A 20547-nucleotide genomic window follows, 5' to 3' on the forward strand; every position below is an offset into this window, starting at 1 on the left:
TGTGACTGGCAGACTGGGGCAGCCCCTCAGGGCCTGGGCCCCGGTCTACATCAGCTGTTGCCAAAGCAGTTCCGCCCGACCCTCTAGGGTGGAAGCTGAGCAGAGGACCCCACTACTGGGACCTGCCCCTGTCAGTCAGTCTGCTAGGCCTCAATCTTGAGGGGTCCAGGTACCTGATCATGCCAGCTGAGGCACCACCGGCGGGAACCTCGGCCCTGGCCTGGGAAACACAGCCCTTAAGAAGGCAGGAGAAAGCGACTGCCATCAACTGATCTCAGACCACCGTGTTCCTCCGAGTCTTTGAGTAACATCGCTTTCCAGGCATTGCCACCAGGGAGGAGCTGGCCAGAGAGACGGGCCTCCCGGAGTATAGGATTCAGAGTTAGTTTCAGAATCAAAGGGCCAGGCTTCCAGGCCAGGGTGGCAGGGGAAGCACGCACACAGGCGGCTGGTGCAACGCGCTCCTGGGCGGATGTCACTCTCCCCACACCTGGGCCTGGGAAAGGCCGCTTCCCGCACCCCACATGAACAGCCGCCTTGGGTTCTCCCACAGAGAGCTTTCCTGAGCCAGGCAGCAAGGACCTTCACTCTGCTCCAGCCCAGCCAGGCTTCACAGGCATAAGGAATCTCCCACCTGCTCCTGGCACTCGGGTCTTTTGGATTCGATGTCCTGGCTCCTATGGAAGTGGCGGTCTCCCACGCTCAGACTCCTCGGTGGCCTCTGCACCCGACCGGATGTCAGGAGGACCAGGACCCACAGCACGGCGGCCTGCTGGGGGCGTGCTCAGTGGGACAGCTTGGGCCCGGTCAAGCTGAGTCACAGAAGTAAGGTGTACTTGTGCCCCACCGGTTCCACCTGAGTCCGTGGTGGGGCTGGGTCCAGGGGTCCCAGGTCGCCAGGGCGGCATAGGAACCCGAAGCCAAGGCGCCTCCACCTCCACAGCTGGTGCCTGCGTAGGCCTCGGCGTGGCAGGGGCAGATGCAAGCCATCCAGGCGCCCTCCCAACCGCTCCACCAGCCAGAGCGCTGAGCTCACCACCAGCCTGTTAGAGGAGCTCTTGTCGATCCCAGAGTTTCAGCAAAAGGCATGATCTCTTCTAGATCCAGAGCCACTGGGGGAGCTAAAGTACGTGGAAAAGCTCAATCCGCTGGAACCACTCCTAAGCGATGAAGAATACCGGGCCCTGCCCCAGGAATTTTAGGACCCGGGGTGGGGTGGGGTGGGGCAGGGCAATGGACTCTTTGCGGGTGAACATCAGGCTCGGTATGGAGAGGCGAGAGGCCTCTCTTCTCTTTCACCTGTAGAATCTTTGAGTTCCAGGTCCCGTGAGGGACTACACACAGAGGAGAGTTGTCATCCTTTCCTGAGCATCCAGGGGATCTCAGAGACCGCCCAAATACACCACGGTGGGCCGTCTACTGCGCATGCGCGGGACTGCAGGCAGCTGGCTAGGCTTTGGGATCCGCCTAGGCAGAGGTCTCATTTCCTTTTTCGTCCCGCGTTCTTCAGTGGGGTGAGGGGAGAACTCGGTCCTGCGAAACACTGGGACCGGGTAGCAGACAGCTCGGCTGTCTTTTCCGCGGTTCGCCTCCGCTGCCTCCCCGCTCCAACGTTACTCGCCCACCCGCGCCCCGCCAGCCTCCTCGCCATCATTGAGGAGTGCCTGGCAGCTAAATGTAGAGCCCAGACCTCGCGCAAACCTGTGTGCTGCCCTTTCAAGACGGGAGTGAAGGCAGGCAGAGATGGGGAGAGGAACCGAGGCAGCGAAGGAGAAAAGAATGGAGGGAGGACAGGACGGTTGGACAGAGGGAGGTTGGAAGGGAGGGAGGGAGGAGAAGAGGGAGGAAAAAGAGGGGAAGCGAAGTCAGGGAGAAAGGGAGGGAGGGAGAACGAAAGTGAGTGAGGGAGGAATGGACGGAGGAACGGAGGGACAGAGGGAGAAAGCAGGCAAGAAATAGAGAAGGGGAGGCAGATAGAAAAGCGGTCTTCTGCCTCCAGGACCAACAGGACCCCGCACTCCGGGAATATGTTGGGCGACCAGTGCGGGCTAAGTGCTTGGCCCACAGCCGCGTCGGCCCGCGGGGGCTCACCGACCATCCGAATCGCTAGACCTGAGCGATTGTGACGAATTCCTTCTCCCAAGGAATGAGTCAATTCCCTGAAGAGCAAAGAGCCGAAATTCGGGTGGTTGTCTGTTTTTCATTCTGCGTTCAGTGCAGAGGCTGACTGAAGCACAAGGGAGCTGGCCGTCCTCTCTCTGTCCGTGTCTGTCCTGTGAAATTCTGGCAAGGTCTCTCCGCGACGGCTCTCCCCACACCTTCTGACAACCCTCTCCCCGAGGTAGGGAGGAGGAGGAAGGCGAAGGAGACTCTTTTGGACTGTGACCCTAAGGGATGACATGCGAGCGTGCTTTGAGCGGAACTCCTACTCTGGCATCACCAGCAGAGAACAGCTGGCCCAAGCATTCAGGTGCCCAGGGTCCAGATCTGGTTTCAGAATGAGAGATCACCCAGCTGAGGCAGCACCAGCGGGAACCTCGGCCCTGGCCTGGGAAACGCAGCCCTCAAGAAGGCAGGAGAAAGCAAACCGCTGTCCCCTGATCCCAGACCACCTTGCTCCTCTGAACATTTGAGAAAGATCGCTTTCCAGGCATCACCAACAGGGAGGAACTGGCTGAGTAGCCTTGAAAAGGCAACTCTCTACATGGTCTCTGACTTTTGGAGGAAAGGTAAATGCTTCTGGGCATATTTTCCTCTCTTACTTTTTTGAGGCCGGTTGGTGGGTGGGATAAGGCCAAGACTGGAGTGGAATTTTAAAGATTCAGCGCTGAAGTCCATATGTCCCACTGGGGGAGCTAACCTGTGACCTCACACAGTGATCCTGGGCCTTTTAAGCCTGCTGTCCCTCAGAACTGTTTTCTCACCTTTTAATGGAATGAGGTGTGTGCTTCAGCTTGTTTAGCAAAACCACTCTGGAATCATTTAGCTTTTGAGATTAAAAAACACAAAACCATAGCACAGCTGTCTTTTTTTGTTTGTTTTTTGTTTTGTTTTGTTTTTTTTCCCCAGGCTGGAGTGCAATGGCAAGGTCTCGGCTCACTGCAACCTCTACCTCCTGGGTTCAAATGATTCTCCTGCCTCAGCCTTCTGAGTAGCTGGGATTACAGGTGCATGCTACCGCACCTAGCTATATTTTTTTGTATTTTTAGTATAGATAGGGTTTCACTATGTTGGCCAGGCTGATCCACCCACTTCGGCCTCCCAAAGTGCTGGGATTACAGGCCTGAGTCGCTGCCCCCGGCCAGCACAGCTGTCTTTAGGCAAGCAAGATCACATCTACTCCAGCACAATCTGTCATCTGAAGACTTGAAAACAAAAATGAAGTTTTTATAGTCACTGTGTGGGCAGTGTCTGAATGCATACTAATCAACACAAACCTTTGAAAGGTTACACTTAGTACAGAACTTTTAAACCTTGCTCTGTATGAATTGTACTTTTTGAACATAAGCTGCACTTTATTTTCTAATCTGGAGGATAAATAAGTTAGATACATGCTTTGAGGATGCTAGTAATTGCAAGTGATATCAGATTGTGATTTTGCTTTGCAATTTCCTAATGAAAACAATGTTGAGCACCTTTTCATGAGCTCATTAGCCACTTGGATCATTTATTCCTATACTGATATGTTGTCATCACTAATCATCAAAATGTCATCTGATAGAATATATTTTTCTAAGTTAATTTACTTATGAGAAATTTACAAGGGCATAAAATAATTTGCTCAGTGAATGTAGTCATCTCATTTAATCTTTGATGTTTTAGATGACAATATTTTTTGTTTTTTTGAGACAGAGGCTCATTCCATTGCCCAGGCTGGAGAGCAGGAGGGAGAACACAGCTCACTGCAGCTTGGACTTCCCAGGTTCAAGGGTCCTCCCACCTCAGTTTCCTGAGTAGCTGTGGCTACACGCATGCACCACCATGTCCAGCTTTTTGTAAATTTTGTAGACTTGGGGTTTTGCCATCTTGCCCAGGCTGGTCTCGAACTCCTGGGCTCCAAGAAATCTTCCCAACTCAGCCTCCCAAAGTGCTGGGATATCAGGCATCAGCCATCAAACCTGGCTAAGATGACTTGGTTTTCTTATTGGCATATTTTATATTCACCAAATGAAGTATCTACAGTCTCAGTCCTGGTCGGGTAAGCAAAAAGAAATAATCTGCAGTAATTTTGCATGCTTATATTCAAATTTTATATCCAAATCTATAACATATTGGCCTAATTTTAAAGTTTTTTACACAATATATGTAATGGCCACGTAAACCTTTCATGGCTTTTTAAACTTAAAAGAGATTTGAAAGAATATCTAAATCTTAAAATTTTTTAAAGAGACATTTAAAACAATGAGAAATTTTGGTTATGCTTCAAAAATTTAAATGTGTTTTTTTTTTACTTCGTAAATATTCTTATCTTAGTGTTTGTAGCCTCTATGTTAAAAAATTACTTAATCCTCTTAGTTTATTAACATATTACCAACAGGTTGTTTATATTAATCTCCACAGTTAACAAACTCAATAGTTTTAGTACTGCTTATTCTTAATAATATTTACATGTGTCTTTCACATTTTTTGTATCCTTTTCATTTTATTAATGAATCAGAAAATAGGCAATAAAAATTCAAAGCCACTGTCTCTTCTTCCGTTTGTCAAGCCAACAATCTGTCAACATGGGATTACATTAAAAGAGAAAATGACTATCTTGAACAGCAGCGGATTCTCTTCCCTGTTCTCATTCATGCTGGCAGACTCCAGCTTGTGAGGAAGGGAGCCCAGCTGGGACCAACAGGCGGAATATGCTGCACACACGTCCAGCGTAGGAGCAAAATGAGGCTCCTAACATTTCAAGCCATCTTGAAGAGGTTCTGAGGAAAGCCTCCGCACTGGGTGAAGGCTGTGGGGACTAGAAGATCTCTGTGGCTCCTCTAAGGACAAACTGAGAGGACAGCAGAGGACCCGGGATCTGCCCCCACCTTTTTCTTTAGACTAAGGAGTGGTGATTGCCATAAAAGAATACCAGAAACGCAGAAATCGAAGCTCTGCTACTCTGTCTCCCGATATTGGCAGTGGCTGCTGCCATCACGCCGGCTGCAGCAGGGAGGCGCGGCGGGGGCTGCACACTACCTGGAGCCCTGGGAGCCCCGTCCCTTCTGAGTTGGAACCTAAACTCCCCGGTGCGCTGCAGCCTTCCAAACCGCAGCTGCAGACCCAGGCCTCCTGCTCTACCGATCAGCCAGGAGCCCCGCCCTCCCAAACTGCGGCTGTGGGTCCGAGCCTCCCTGTGAGGGTGGCTCTTGGGTGGCGGCCGGAAACAGGCAAGATCCGCCCTCCCGGGTACAGCTGCAGCGACTGACCGCGGCTGCAGACATGGGCCTCCCGTTTCACAGAGCGGGCAGGAGTCAAGGACGAGCGGGAGCCCTGTCCCTTCCGAGTTGGCGGGGCGGGATCTCCCGGGTGCAGCTGCCTCCGACCGGCAGCTCAGGTGCAGGACCCGGGCGTCTCTGCAGCCTGCACCCTCGGGGACACCAGGAAGAATCTCTGTCCCTACAGGCTCGGGGGTGTCAGCTACTGTGCCTGGCCTCCCACTGCTCCTGTCGCCTGCTCCGATTGCAGAGCAGGGGTTGGGGCCGAGCCATGAATGGCAGCGGGAGGCAGATCGATTGATTATTGGGCCGAAGGGGGGCGGTCCCCAGTAAGGACCCACCTTCAGGCCTGGGAGGGCCTGAAGGCTGGGGGCTGGGCTGCCAGTCCCGCGGACCGGAGTCTGATTGTGTTCTGGAGACAGAAGTTTATTGCAAAGAAAAATAAAATTTTTTATTTTTAATTAAAAAATATGAGAAGTCTATGGAGAAAAATAGAGCAAGTTCTCATACATATTTTAAGAACTTGGAAAGGATTAAACTGTTCACAAAAATATGTAAATCAAGCAAAATATTAAACTAGTTGTGCAAGCCAGAAAATAAATGCTTCACAGACAGAAGGTAAGTTCGGCACAAAACAAGGAGCTCAATCCAGAAAGATCTTTGTCTTTATAGCAGAAGGGACTTACCAGAATAGACAAAAGCCCTTTTATTATGCTAGGAGGGATAGACGGTCTTTTATTAAAGTAGCCTTATTCAAACCAGATCCCAACAATGTCAAAAATCCTGTATCAAAGTAACAGATTCTTAACCTGAGGGAAGATGAGTCAACAATTTTCACCAGGGCAGAAAAGGTGACTTATAAAAGCAGAGCGCTCAGTGGTGCAAAGTGAGGACTGCGTACGTGCTCCGAGAATCACCAATTCCTTCCCACAGCAAACTTTTCAGGTCCCATTTACGACACCATATGTGTAAACCTAAACAACAAACACACAAAGACTCTCTAAAGTAAAAGACATTTACTTGGGAATAAATTATAGTAATGAGGATCTAAAGGTCATAGTAAATGGTGCAGATTAATGGACAGTGATCTCATAAACTAGTTCCTCAGTCTGTCTAAGAATAGATTGAAATGCAGATGACAAGTAGTCTAGGGGGAAAGACAGGCTTTACAGAGTGGTTTCGGCTATACCTATCATAAGATTTTGATTGGTCGGATGGCTATGTCTGGGCTGGATTCAGAGTGTGTTAGGAGAACACAGCCATGAACTACCACTGCAAGTTTCTTTGATGCCAACATACTACAACAATGTTGAGTCAGTTTCTGAGAGGGAATTCTCTGTACACATGCTGTTCTCCTTTGTCAGTCTTATTCTGTTAACTTCAGTGATGGGGCATGGCTCTGCGTGCAGCAGCTGTTAATAATTGGTAAATGGGTCTGAGGTATAGAGCTGGATTGATCCTTTTGTGACAGTCTTGGAGAAGGACTATGGCTAGAACTATAGAAATAACATATTTGCTACAAGAATGTGCTTGAGACGTCAGTGGAATTTTTTATTTTTCAGCAGACAATGCAGCAGTCCCCTCAGGATGAGCAGGAGACGCTCTTGGATGAAGCCATACAGGTTGTGAAGGTCCAGTCATTGCAAATGAAGAGATGCCTGGTAAGAATGGAAATGTGGGAGGCACGGTTGCAGTTCGTGTGTTCCTAAGGAAGCATGTGCAGTGTTTTCTAGAGATAGGTGGCACCATTGTTTCTGGTAAATCTAATCTTCACTGTCCACCAGTGTGTATCTTCAGTCTCATGTCCCTCAAGCACTGTGTGGAGCAATTTCAACAAAGAGCCCTGTTTACTCACATGTATATTTATGGTTTGGGATTGTCTGTCTTCCCTACTAGAATACATGCTCATAAAAACAAGAGACCCTTCCTTTTATTTACACATCACTGTAATATTACCACACCAGTGTCTGACCAGAATTACTAGCCTCCTTGGTTCTATAGCTCAGACCTGAGGAGTACTTAGCATATAATAGGTACTCTGTAAGTATTTGTTGAATGAATGGATTTAAATGCTTTGCATTTGAATTATTCAGCTTTTTTTTCCTAAATATCTTGGCATTTTTAATTTCTTCCCTGAATAGATGTATTTATTGTAGAAGCTAACTTAAAAATTATACTTAACACTTATTTATGTATTTTCATATTCTAAAAGATAAAGCAAGTGATAATCTGTGTAGATACTGTAGATTCTCTGGATTAAAATGTAAGGAATTGAGCCAAATTGGTTGGTACTCTAAGCTATAAATTACTATGATGAAGATGATGCTGTCTTACCTTTGTAAAATGTCTTACTATGTTTTCTAAAGCATATTAATATGCTCTTGTATATTTTGTTTTCATTCCCAACAAATTGGGAATGAAAAATAAATGTCTTGGAATGGAGAAGATGGGTTTGCTATTACTTGTTTCTTCCTCTTCCTGTGTATGGATAGTGTTTCCTCTGTCTCACTGAATTGCTTGCATTTCTGAGTTAAGTGGAACATATGGGCATTGGGAGGGTTTGAAGAACACAAGAGGAAAGCAAACTTACATGGATAGTCATTTCAGACAGCTCTGAAGAGTCTTTACCCCATGACAAAGCCATGTCGGGATAGTATCTTGCTTCACCTGAATCAGTATGCCAGTTCTCTTGATTGCAGGTAAAATGTGATGAATGGAGCTAGTTTCCTAGTCTCTATACATTGAAAAGATGAGCATTCTATGAAGAAACTTGCATTTCTAGCTGTGTAAGTCTTACTAAGAGTCAGGCATCTTTTTCTTTTTAGTAGAGACGGCAAGGTGAAATGATCTAAAGTTGATTTTTTAATGTGGTTAAAATCATTTAAGTGCTGTATACTTTTAATACTATGTAACAAGTCCTTGATGTAAAGAGTTTGTACAACCAAGATAAATGTTTATTTAAATTAAGCATTCTCATCTATTCTCTTGGTATTTCTGTAGGACAAAAACAAGCTTATGGATGCTCTAAAACGTGCTTCTAATATGCTTGGTGAACTGAACTCCGGACTTCTCTGTTATCACCAAAGAGCTACTATGAACTTTGTACCATTTGAATGTTTAAGACTAAATATTTGGACCATACCTTTTACTTGATAAGGCCAATTTTGTTTGTTCTTTATGAAGTTTGTCTGGAGTTATCTTATTCTTCATTATCTGAGTCACATGGCACTCCTTCTCCACGCAGATATGCTAAGTGAGAAAAACATTTGGAGCGTACTCCTTTCCTATGCTTCAGTGTCTTTAAGTGTGTTGTCGGTGCATCTCAATTTTCAGACCCTTCGTGAGGATATTCAGGATATGACGCAGTTGGTTCTTTAATGCTTAGATGTTGTTATGCAGCAGCCTCAAATGGACAGAAATTTAACCATTTGCCATTTCAAAACCTATTCACAGTCTGACAGGTAACCATTGTATTTACTGCTTTGCTTCACCACACTTGCTTTAAAACCCTTATTTTAAAGTAAGACAAGCCCAGCTTAAATTCTGTCTTCACTTGAACCCTCTCTTAAAGGACTAAAACTTAAGATATCTGCCCAAAAGTTAATAATAACTCCAACAAGTTTTAAAGTTTTGCTTAGGTTGACTTATCTTTATTTTTAGTCCTTAATCATAATTAAAAGATATGACCATTTCTGATGAACTGCACTACTTGGAGGTCTGCCTGACAGATGAGTTTGCTAAAGGAAGGAAAGTGGCAGATCTCTATGAACTTGTACAGTATGCTGGAAACGTTATCCCAAGGCTGTAAGTAATAACAAATCAGAGGACTTTTGTGTCTGTATTTCCCACTTTATGTTATGTCCTTTATGATTATCCGCTTAAAAAATGTTTTAAGGGTAATTTCTTAACAAATTGAGATTAACGTTTTGGTACACACTCTCTTATTTGTTTTAGAGTAACTAGATTTACGATTTTTGTAGATATTTGAGGAATTTTGAAAATAGAAAAAATAGACATGCTTGCTATTGTGTTTAACGTCCCGACTGTTAGAAAAATTAATACGACAATTATTCTCTTCCTAATATGTTTAAAGGTAATATCTATCTTGCATATATACAGTATATGTCTGTGTGTGTGTGCATGTGTGTGTATGTATATAGTTTTTTTAGAGGTCAGTCAGCGGTTATCTTTTAAATCAGATATTTTCCTTATCATTCAGGAGAAAATAACATGGTTCCTGTCTTGTTTATTTAATGTTTTCTTCAATGTGTTTGGAAATAATCAAATTCTTAATTTGAATATTTTATTTCTAATCAGCATTTCTTCATATTTCTCCTAGTTACCTTTTGGGCACAGTTGGAGTTGTATATGTCAAGTCATTTCCTCAGTCCAGGAAGGACATTTTGAAAGATTTGGTAGAAATGTGCCATGGTGTGCAGCATCCCTTGAGGGGTCTGATTCTTCGAAATTACCTTCTTCAGTGTGCCAGAAATATCTTCCCTGATGAAGGAGAGCTGACAGAATAAGTGATTTTCTTTCTTGATTTTGTTGCCATATTTATTTCATTGTAGAATGTATAAAAGTGTGGAAACATGTACAGAAATAAAATAAGTATGAATAATTCTTCCACCCAGTCAGCCATTTAGGTAGCGTTTGTATAGAGATTTCCTTTGTAATATAGAACTCCTCAGTATATGTGGTATGATCTAAAATGTACTCATGCCAATTTTATCTTTGGATTATTAGGACCTGCTTTTTAAATTTAATGTAATTGAGCATTTTTTCACTACTTTAAATATTCTTTGAAAATACAACTTTTTAAAGGGGATTATATTTGGAGATTGAATTTGTAATGAAATAATAAAGTGTGAGCCAGCTGGATTTCATAATTGTTCCTTTAACGTCTATCAGTTTTTATAATTTGTAGACTGCTAGTTACCTTGGAATATAAGTGATTTGAATTATCTGTTACAAGTTAGCTATTAACTCCAGAAAAGAAAAAGTAAAAGCCTTTCAGAGACACTCCTGTCTCTTGTGTAATCAGTATTCTAGCATCAAAGTCTACTGTTCTTTAATCCCACAGCAGGGGCAGGTGGTCAGCCAACTGTGTTCTTCAGTGGGGTGAGCTGTTCACATGACAGGTCCCCAGATTAAAGAGCTTCATTCCTTTCTTAAAAAGTTTATTCATTTATTTTTTTCTTTAATTTTTAATCTTTTTTCAGTTTGCCCCCACAGATTTTGATTTTTTCTTTTTAGTATTTTCATTTATTTCTAAGGTGTAAAATTCCATTGTTTTTAATATATCTGCATCAATTTCTTTTAAACAGTACAGAAAAGATAAAAAATTTAACAATGTAGAGAAATTGATGAAGTTATTGGCTTTATTATGTTTTGGCTGTCCATTTTGAGCATTTAATTAGGCAGTGAATAAAAATTTTTGAAAGCTACTGAGGTCTCCATCCTAGAAGATGTGGAAAAATAAAGCAGGAAATCCATGGTTTCTTCCCTCACAAAGCTTACATTCCAATTAAAAACAAAATATTCAACAGTAAAATGATGCAGTTAGCAATACACCCTAAGTGTTAATTTTTTTAGCGTTTTGTTTTTGTTTTTGGTTTGTAGGGATGGGGTCTCATTATGTTGCCCAGGCCGGTTTTAAACTCCTGGCCTAGAGTGATCTTCCTGCCTTGGCCTCCCAAAGCATTGGGATTACAGACATGAGCCACCATGCCCATCCTTCTAGCCTTTTTGAATTAAGGAAGTTGCCATAAGAGCAAGTCCAGTTGGCCCAGGATAGGGAGTTAGGGAAAGTACTTTGCGCTTTAAATTTATACTGTCCTCTCCAGGTACTTTCTTCCCTAAAGTTTGTTCCCTTTGAAATTTAACACTAAGCCCATAAAGTCGAAAGTGGTTTTTTGAAAAGCATCGATGTACTACAGAGATAAGTAAGAAATGCACAAAGGAGAGGGATAGTAGTAAGTTGGTTCTGTAAATACTGTGTAAAGACTTTTCTGTTTCTTTGCAGGGAAGAAACAACTGGTGATATCAGTGATTTCATGGAGTTTGTACTGCTCAACATTGCAGAAATGAACAAGCTCTCGGTGCGAATGCAGCATCAGGGACATAGCCGAGATAGAGAAAAAAGGAGAACGAGAATGACAAGAACTGAGAATTTTAATGGGAACAAATTTGGTGCACCTCAGTCAGTTGGAAGGCGTAAATGTGGAACGTTACAAACAGGTTTATATCTTTTTGTTACCTCTTCTTATGTTCTGAGATAAAATGAAATCTGATTTTTAAAATTACAATATTTTTGTTACTTTGAAAAAAATCTTAAAATAACTTTTACTAAAGAAGACTTAAATAAACAGAAAGATATATATGCAATGTTTGTGGACTGGAAGACTGAATATTGTCAAGATAGCATTTTTTAAAAAAATTGATCTATAGATCCAATGTAATCTCAGTCAAAATCCCAGCAGACTTTTGTAGAAACTAAGAAGTTGATTCTAAAGTTTATATGAAGAAACAAAGAACCTGGAACAGCTACAACAAATTTGAAAAGGAAGAACCAAGTTGAAAGACCCAAACAACCTGAATTCATGATTTACTCTAAAGCTACAGTGAGAGCCTATTGGTGAAAAGGATAGACACACAAATCAGTGGAGGAGAATAAAACAGGGAATGGCAAACTTTACCTGTGAGGAACCAGACAATAAATGGTTTTTGGCTTTGCAAGACGTATGCTGTACAACAAGCTTGTCCAACCTGCGGCCCAGGGCAGCTTGGAACGTGGCCCAACACAAGTTTGAAAACTTTAAAACATGAGATTATTTGGTTTTGTTTTGTTTTTTTAAAGCTCAGCAGCTATGATTAGTGTATTTTATGTGTGGCCCAAGACAATTCTTCTTCTAATTCTTCTTCAAGCCAAACGATTGGACACCCCTGGTCTACAACTACTAACACTGCAGATATGGTGCAAAAGCAGCCACAGACAATATGGAAGTGAACGGGCATGTCCGTGTTCCAGTAAAACTTTATTTGTAAAAACAAGCAGCAGCTCAATTTACCCATCTCTGACTAGACAATCCAAAATAGACCCAGATATTTATGATCAGTTATTTTTGATAAAAGTACAAAGGCCACCTTTTCAGCAAGTGATTCTGGAACAATTGGATGTTTATATGCAAACAACAAAAAACCCTGAACCTTGACCCTCATCCCTTATACCGTACAGAAAAAACACAAAATCTATCAGAGACCTAAATATAGAACCTAAAACTGTTCGAAGAAAACACAGAGGAAATCTTTATGACCTAGGATTAGACAAAGATTTCTGAGGATACACAAAAAAGCACAAGCCATGAAGAAAAAAGCTCACTTTTGAGAGGCCAAGGCAGATGGATCACTTGAGTCCGGGAGTTTGAGACAAGCCTGGGCACTATAGGAAGACCCCATCTCTACAAAAATTACCAAAATTAGCTGGGCATGGTGGAATGTACCTGTAGTCCCAGCTACTCAGGAGGCTTGAGGTGGGTGGATGGCTTGAGCCGGGTGGATGGCTTGAGCCCAGGAGGTGGACGTTGCATTAAGTGGAGAGTGTCCTGCTGCACTCCAGCCTGGGCAACAGAACAAGACCTTGTCTCAAAAAGGAAATAGCTTTTAAAGTTTAGAAGTGAAGTCTTGGTAATAAAAATCTCAAATACGATGTTCAAGTTAGTAGTTCAAATGTGTGACTAGCTCAAGATTTTGAAAACAGATTTTAACCACTACGTGTGTTTTTTCTCTTTTATATTGTTTTGACTGGCATATTGGAGCAAGTTGTAAACTGTAGGGATTCTTTGGCTCAAGAATATCTCATGGAGTGTATTATTCAGGTAGGTAGGAACAGTTATTTCATTTTTTAAGGACCTATTTTATCTTTCATTCAATTTAATTGTTTTGAAAACATTTTGATGGAATAGGAAATAAGCTTTCCTGAATAAAGAACATTCCTTGCTGGGTGTAGTGACTCACACCTGTAATCCCAGCACTTTGGGAGTTGAAGGTGGGAGGATCTCTTGAGGCCAGGAGTTCAAAACCAGCCTGGGCAAATAGCAAGATGTCATTTCTATAAAAAATTAAAATCTTTTTTTAATGCTTCTTTTATTTCGTGTAATCTTGCTTCTTCTAAAAATAATTTAAAAACAGGATTTTCTGTTTCTGACTTATAACTTGGTCTTTGTATCAATGTGGTTTGTTTTCCTCCAAACTGTAGGAATGAGTCATGTGAGTTTTCTCAGTCTCCCTAGCTTTAGTTTAATTGTAGGTGCACTTTGTTTATTGGAATATTTCTGTCTGAGCTTGTGTTTAGTAGAGAGGTTCAGAAGTAATGTGTTTGAATTTAGTTGTATAAGATTACAGTGTTTTTTCCCACAAATGTGAACTTTACCATATGTGAGTTCAGAATATTATGTGAAATACTTTTACTTGTATTGATCATTTGATTTTCAGGTTTTCCCTGATGAATTTCACCTCCAGACTTTGAATCCTTTTCTTTGGACCTGTGCTGAGTTATACCAGAATGTAAACGTGAAAAACATAATCATTGCTTTAATTGATACGTAAGACCTTCCAGCACTGGAGGATACATGCTCGGACTTGGGAATAATGAATTTTAAACATTTTTTTGAATTATTTGTCTCTGTTACATCTTTATCACAACAATGATCTTAATTTAATTATACTATAAATAATGTAGCTTTGTGAGTATGAGTACTAGGTACTTGCCTTGGTTAGACATGAAAGAGGCTTAACTGAAATGTGCAGGAGACATGAAGATAATATATTTATTCTGTGTGTTTAATTGACATTTAAAGACATTGTACAGACTTCTTTTCTAAATTGTACAAATCCAAAGATCATATTGAAGAACAAAATTTGTTTTTTACCTGATGTAAGTATCTTGCAGTGGGAACTCATTTGATTTAGAGTAACCATAAGATACAGGCGATTGAAAATGTTCAAGTAATCATTCTATCACATTTTCTGAAATAAAAAATTTTAAGTGTCAAATATGTTTAGTACATCCACTTCTTTATTTTCTTAGATTTTTTTTGAGACAGAGCCTCACTCTGTCACCCAAGCTAGAGTGCAGTGGCGCTATCTCAGCTCACTGCAACTTCCAACTCCTGGGTTTCAAGGATTTTCTAGTGTCTCAGCCTCCCGAGTAGCTGGGATTACAGACATGCACCACCCAGCTAAGTTTTGTATTTTTAGTAGAGATGGAGTTTTGCCAGGTTGGCCAGGCTGGTCTCAAACTCCTGAGCTCAAATGATCCACCTGCCTCGGCTTCCCAAAGTGCTGGGATTACAGACGTGAGCCACTGTGCTTGGTCAATGGGTGACTTTTTTGCAGCCGTGTTGTGTAGTAGTACAGAATGTCTGTCCCACTACTTGTAAGCATTGTCATGAAACCAGAAACCTAAGTGAAGACTTATTTCTGTAGATACCTTTTGTATGTTTTTTAAAAAACTAAGTCATTAATTTTAAAGTCTGAGAATTCAGATTACAAAATTTTCCAAATTATCAGCTCAATCCTGGGCAGCAAAAATTCCATACTGATTGGGCCCCCTCTTAAAGGAAGCTAGCAACTGGATTTTCCTGTGTTGCCTGTAATGTCACTTACCCATCTCTGTCAGTAGTGATGCTTCTGGGCATAACAACATGTGGATGTAGTTGTGACTCCAACAAACAGATAATGATAATGAAGCAGACATTATTTTGAGTAATTTATGATGTGGGAAATAAAAGTTAATTTTATGAATTTTAGACTTAGTTGTATTTCAAACTTTAGTAAAAATGCAGTATCTTAAAATAGTCTATATACTTTTATTTTTTAAAGATTATTTATTTGAATCATGGTTGTTGAATACATTTGTCACTTTAATGCATTTCTGTCCATATCTACTTAATTATGCTTCAAAGAGTTTGAGAGAATTATCTTGTTGAAAATCTACTTAGTATAGTATGAAATAAGAATGCTGATTTTAAAAAAAAGGTTGCACTGGCAAAACTGTTTAGTTAAAAATGAATTGAGGAGTTGGGGTGCAGTGGCTCACATCTGTAATCCCAGCACTTTGGGAGGCCAAGGAGGGAGGCTTGCTGGAGTCCAGGTTAGTACCACCCTGGGCAACATGGCAATACCCCATCACTACAGAAAGCACAAAAATTAGCCGGGCGTGGTTGCACATGCTGTTAGCCCCAGCTACTCAGGAGTCCTAGGTGGGAGGAGGATAGCTTGAGCCCAGCAGGTGGAGGTTTCATTGAACTGAGAGTGCATGACTGCACTCCAGCCTGGGTGAGCTCCAGCCAGAGTGAGACTCTGTCTCAAAAAAGAAAAAAAAAAAAAAAAAGCTTTTTGGGCTCATACAAAATATAGAAAAGCAATAAAGAATAAGATGTCATCCATGATCTCACTACTCATGAAATGCTGGCATTGGTCTTGTTTTAATCATGCATTAAGATTGTCATGCTTAGCACCACTAGGGGCAGAAAATGGTGACCGATTACTTGGTTGTGTATATTAATGAAATTGTGGTACCCATGGACCATAGGCAGTCTTCAGCGACCAGTGACTCCAATTTGGATCCCTTTCTGTGTATCAGGGGCATCCAATCTTTTGGCTTCCCTGGGCCGCATTGGAAGAAGCATTTTCTTGGGCCACACATAGAATACACTATCACTAACAATAGCTGATGAGCTTAAAAATCGCAAAAAACTGCTAATGTTTCAAGAAGGTTTAGAAATTTGTGTTGGGCTGCGTTCAAAGCCCTCCTGGGCTGCATGCGGGTTGGAGGAGCTTGCTGTGTGTGAATGAGTTCCTAAACTGGTAAGGAAACTTTGTCAGGCAGTATTTATTTCCATAAGAGGTGTTTTCCTATGAATGAGCACGTGGTGAAAAATGAAGGATGTATGTATATTTAAGGTGCAGAATTAAATTGGTTTAAATTTCTTTTTATTTTGAGCTTTGATTTTGATACCTTCAAGAAGTATGAACAGTCCTGTTTCCAACCTGAAGCCTCTTCAGCTGTTCTGTCCTAGACCTATGGCGTCCTCTAGTGGCCACTGTGGGCAGCTCGGATCCTGTTACCTTCCCCCACAGTTCGGGACTTGGGTCAAGCCAGGCCGCCTCCCCCGCACATATTCTTCAGAATTTTGCCTCATGTAACCTTCCTCTTTTCTATCTCCCTTCCAGTGGTTTACCTGCATCAAGAAAATTTATTCTTTTTTGCCTCCCTTTGTGTTACCTTTTTTCTTTTGGTCATTTTTGGTTTTGTGTGTGTGCGAACTGAAAATAAGTCCAGATATGGAATGATAAGTGTGAGAGAAAATTAAATGATATGCCAGGTGTGGTGGCTTGCACCTGCAATCCCAGCTATTCAGGAGGCTGGGTTGGGAGTATCACTTGAGCCCAGGAGTTTGAGAACAGCCTGGGCAACATGGCGAGACCCTGTCTCTAATAAAAAATAAAATTAAAAATAAATGCTCCAGTATGCCTCAATATCTACAGAATGATTTTGCTAATGACAACCTAAAAGTCAGTCAACCTGCTTTTCCATAATCACCAACATCTGATGCAGAAGAAATAGTTTATATATTTTTCTATTGTGTCGAATTGCTGGTTTTGCATGGATTGTTTTTCCTACTTATTTTCATCGTGAATATACAATACTTGTTGGTCGCCCCCTGGGAACCAAACTACCACTTAAAATACTTCCCTTAGAAATGTCATCGAATTCTAGACAGTCATCTTAACTCCAGTGATACCATCTGTTCATGAGTTGGAAACTGTATCTAGTTTTGCATCAAGAGAAAAATAATAGATGAACATATATTTGTGATTAGAAAAGCATTTTTATCCTCTTGAAAGGAGGTTGTTATACTCTGCTGGTGGTATGATTCACCTGACCCATTTCCTTTAATGTGTAATGAAAAATTTCAAATTCTTACAGAACAAGTGCTATTTGTGTATAGAGAAAGTTAATTTTGTTCATTAAGACTTCTGTTTTTCTTTTTGTAGTATTGCTACCAGTAGTGCAGTTTCAAAGGAACTCACCAGACTTTTGAAAATACCAGTTGACACTTACAATATTTTAACAGTCTTGAAATTAAAACATTTTCACCCACTCTTTGAGTACTTTGACTATGAGTCCAGAAAGCGCATGAGTTGTTATGTGCTTAGTAATGTTCTGGATTATAACACAGAAATTGTCTCTCAAGACCAGGTAAGAGAATACCTCCATGCTATTTTAGGGCAACAGTGTTACAATTTTAGACTATGGACCTAGATACCTGGGATGGGAGGGGAGGGTAATTCAATACTAAAGAAAATTTACAAGTAACTTATTCATTATATAAATTAGAAAATGGGAGATGTATAAAGAATCATAAAACATTTGTAATTCCACCAGATAGAGAATAACCACTGTTATTAACATTTTGTGCATATCTTTCCAGACTTTTGTCCGTTTATGTGTGTATGACATACATGTGTATCGACTTTCTAACCAAAAAAAGGAATATCTTGTTGATATTGTATTGTAATTTTATAACTGGAAACATTTTTGACAGTGGCTTTATATGCCAATGGTTTCACTTCAATGGGTTTCTTGTGCCTCACATGTTACAGGTGGATTCCATCATGAATTTGGTATCCACATTGATTCAAGATCAGCCAGATCAACCTGTAGAGGACCCTGATCCGGAAGACTTTGCTGATGAGCAGAGCCTTGTGGGCCGCTTCATTCATCTGCCACGCTCTGAGAACCCTGACCAGCAGTACTTGGTATGAGTTTACTCTTAGTATATCCCTGTATCAGCTCCTGGTGAAATCATGTGTTCAAGTGCTTAAAATGATTTAATTCACCTTCTGGTCTTAGACAGTTTTGAAGGAATTGCAACTGAATTAAAGATTCACTTGAACCCAGGAGGCAGAGGTTGCAGTGAGCCGAGATTGCACCACTGCACCCCAGCCTGGGCAACAGAGCGAGACTCCGTCTCAAAAAAAAAGAGATTCATGACATCTGTGGGCTTTTACTTTATATATAAACACATAATTGTTTGTAAACTTCTGGAGCATGTGGGTAACAATTCAGTTGCTCTGATTTCTTTTGAAGACTATCTGAGAATTACAAAAAGTCTGTCTTCTTTTACCTGAGTGCCCATAATTATTCCATGTTCATTTTCTTCTGAACTGTGTATTGTTTATAATAAACTTTATAAGAAATACAATTCTTACATTTAATTTTACTTTTCCAAATTTGCAAGTATAAGTTATATTTGTCACATTGAAAATGTGAGTTTTTGTTTTTTGATGAAAGATTTAAAAATTCATTTTGCCTTTTTCTTAACTTTTTTTTTCTGATAAAGAGCAATCACATGAGGTTCTCTTTATTATTAGACCACAGGGAAACTTTGTGAAATGGATAAAACATGTTGCTTGAGTAGGGGTGTCAGTGACTGATACTAGATAATTTATTTTAGTAAAGGGTTAGCACGTTTGGCTGCTTAATTATTGTTTGGGCAAAGTAGTTTAACCATTCTTGGATGCATAAGGCTGTTAGGCTGCTATGATGAAAACGACGTTTGCTTGAGGACGTCCTGTCTCATCTCCTTCTATTGACTTCCTCCATTGTAATTGACACTCCTGTACTTCTTCATAATTAGTGTGAAATAAGAGACTGACTGCTGTTGGTAGTGTGATGGTCTTTGTCTTGGCTTAGTGACAAACATTCCAGGACTGTGGTGTTGTGCACTGTGAGCTATGTGATCTGTACAGAGTGACTGTCCGAGTATGTTAACTGATTCCCTTATGTTTCTGTGTGAGATTGTGTGTGTCTGTGTGTTTTCATTTTCTATTGCATACCAAATGTAGTAATTAGAAAGTATGCCTTCTGGCCGAGCGTGGTGGCTCACGCCTGAAATTCCAGCACTTTGGGAGGCCAAAATGGGTGGAACACCTGAGGTCAGGAGTTTGAGACCAGCGTGGCCAACATGGTGAAACCCTATCTCTACTAAAAATGCAAAAAATTAGCTGGGCATAGTGTTGGGTGCCTGTAATCCCAGCTGCTTGGGAGTCTGAGGCAGGAGAATCACTTGAACCCAGGAGGTGGAGGTTGCAATGAGTGGATATAACACTGTTGCACTCCAGCCTGGGCAACAAGAGTGAAACCTCGTCTCAAAAAACGTATACCATCTGCATGTGGCTGATTGGTTATTCCCATGTATAGAGATCTTTAATGAAAGGGTCATTAGCTCTGACTGCCTCTAGGGAAAATGCATTCTCTTATTCATCTACCATATCAGAGAATTTCACAAAACCTGAATGTCATTGTGTCACACGTATTAAACAGGAGCAGGTTTCCAGCTGTTGAGAAGCTAACATGTCTGTCAAATTTATACCCCAGGTTATGGCTGGCAGGATAGAAAGTTGAGTGCTGGAGACCACCTTTATCTGTTCAGATGTTTATTCCAAAACTTCAAGCTGTCATCTGGCTTTCTCCCTGGCAGGAGGTCAATACAAATATTCCTTTGTGCCTGATCTGGGGCGCAGAATTTCTAATGGGGGTGTCCCCTGTGGGGAAAGCCAGGCATGCCATTGACACTTCTTGGCCAGGCTTGAAGGCACTCTTTGCAGAGCTCCATGCAGGAAATCCATGAGGAGCTGTTTGATGAGTTCAGCTACTTTATCTCATTTGGCAAAAAGCAGATGCACCATGCCAACAACCATGGGCAGGGTTGGTCTGGGGTGAAAGTGGGCACTGTGGGGTCTCCAAAGAGACCCAAAAGACCAGGGAAGGCCGAAGATTCAGACCCAAATATGAGGAATCCCTGGAAAATGTTTTAGAGCTTTCTCAATTAAGTGTCCCACAATCCCTTCCCAAAGGCATCTGGCATCTATTAGTCCATAATAGCAACTTAGGTGCACAGTCACCAGTCATATACTTGTAGGAATATCAAAGAAAACACTTTTGTGTTGTTTTTACTTTACACAAGGCTATGAGGATCTTCGCAGATTGCTACTATGTTTATTGTTTTAACTACCCACCCCAGATACCTCCTGCAGCAGGCAGCTTCAGTGTCCTCCCTGC

General features: G+C 41.6%; 2 pseudogenes; both read left to right on the top strand.

Annotated features, from left to right (window-relative positions):
- The window catches only part of LOC103233516 (SHC SH2 domain-binding protein 1-like), a 632774-nt pseudogene that overhangs the window by 107177 nt on the left and 505050 nt on the right, over nt 1–20547 (top strand).
- On the top strand, nt 6816–16625 carry LOC103233517 (vacuolar protein sorting-associated protein 35-like; annotated as a pseudogene).

The sequence above is a fragment of the Chlorocebus sabaeus genome, chromosome 5, assembly GCF_047675955.1.
Source record: "Chlorocebus sabaeus isolate Y175 chromosome 5, mChlSab1.0.hap1, whole genome shotgun sequence".
In the NCBI taxonomy this organism is placed as follows: domain Eukaryota; kingdom Metazoa; phylum Chordata; class Mammalia; order Primates; family Cercopithecidae; genus Chlorocebus; species Chlorocebus sabaeus.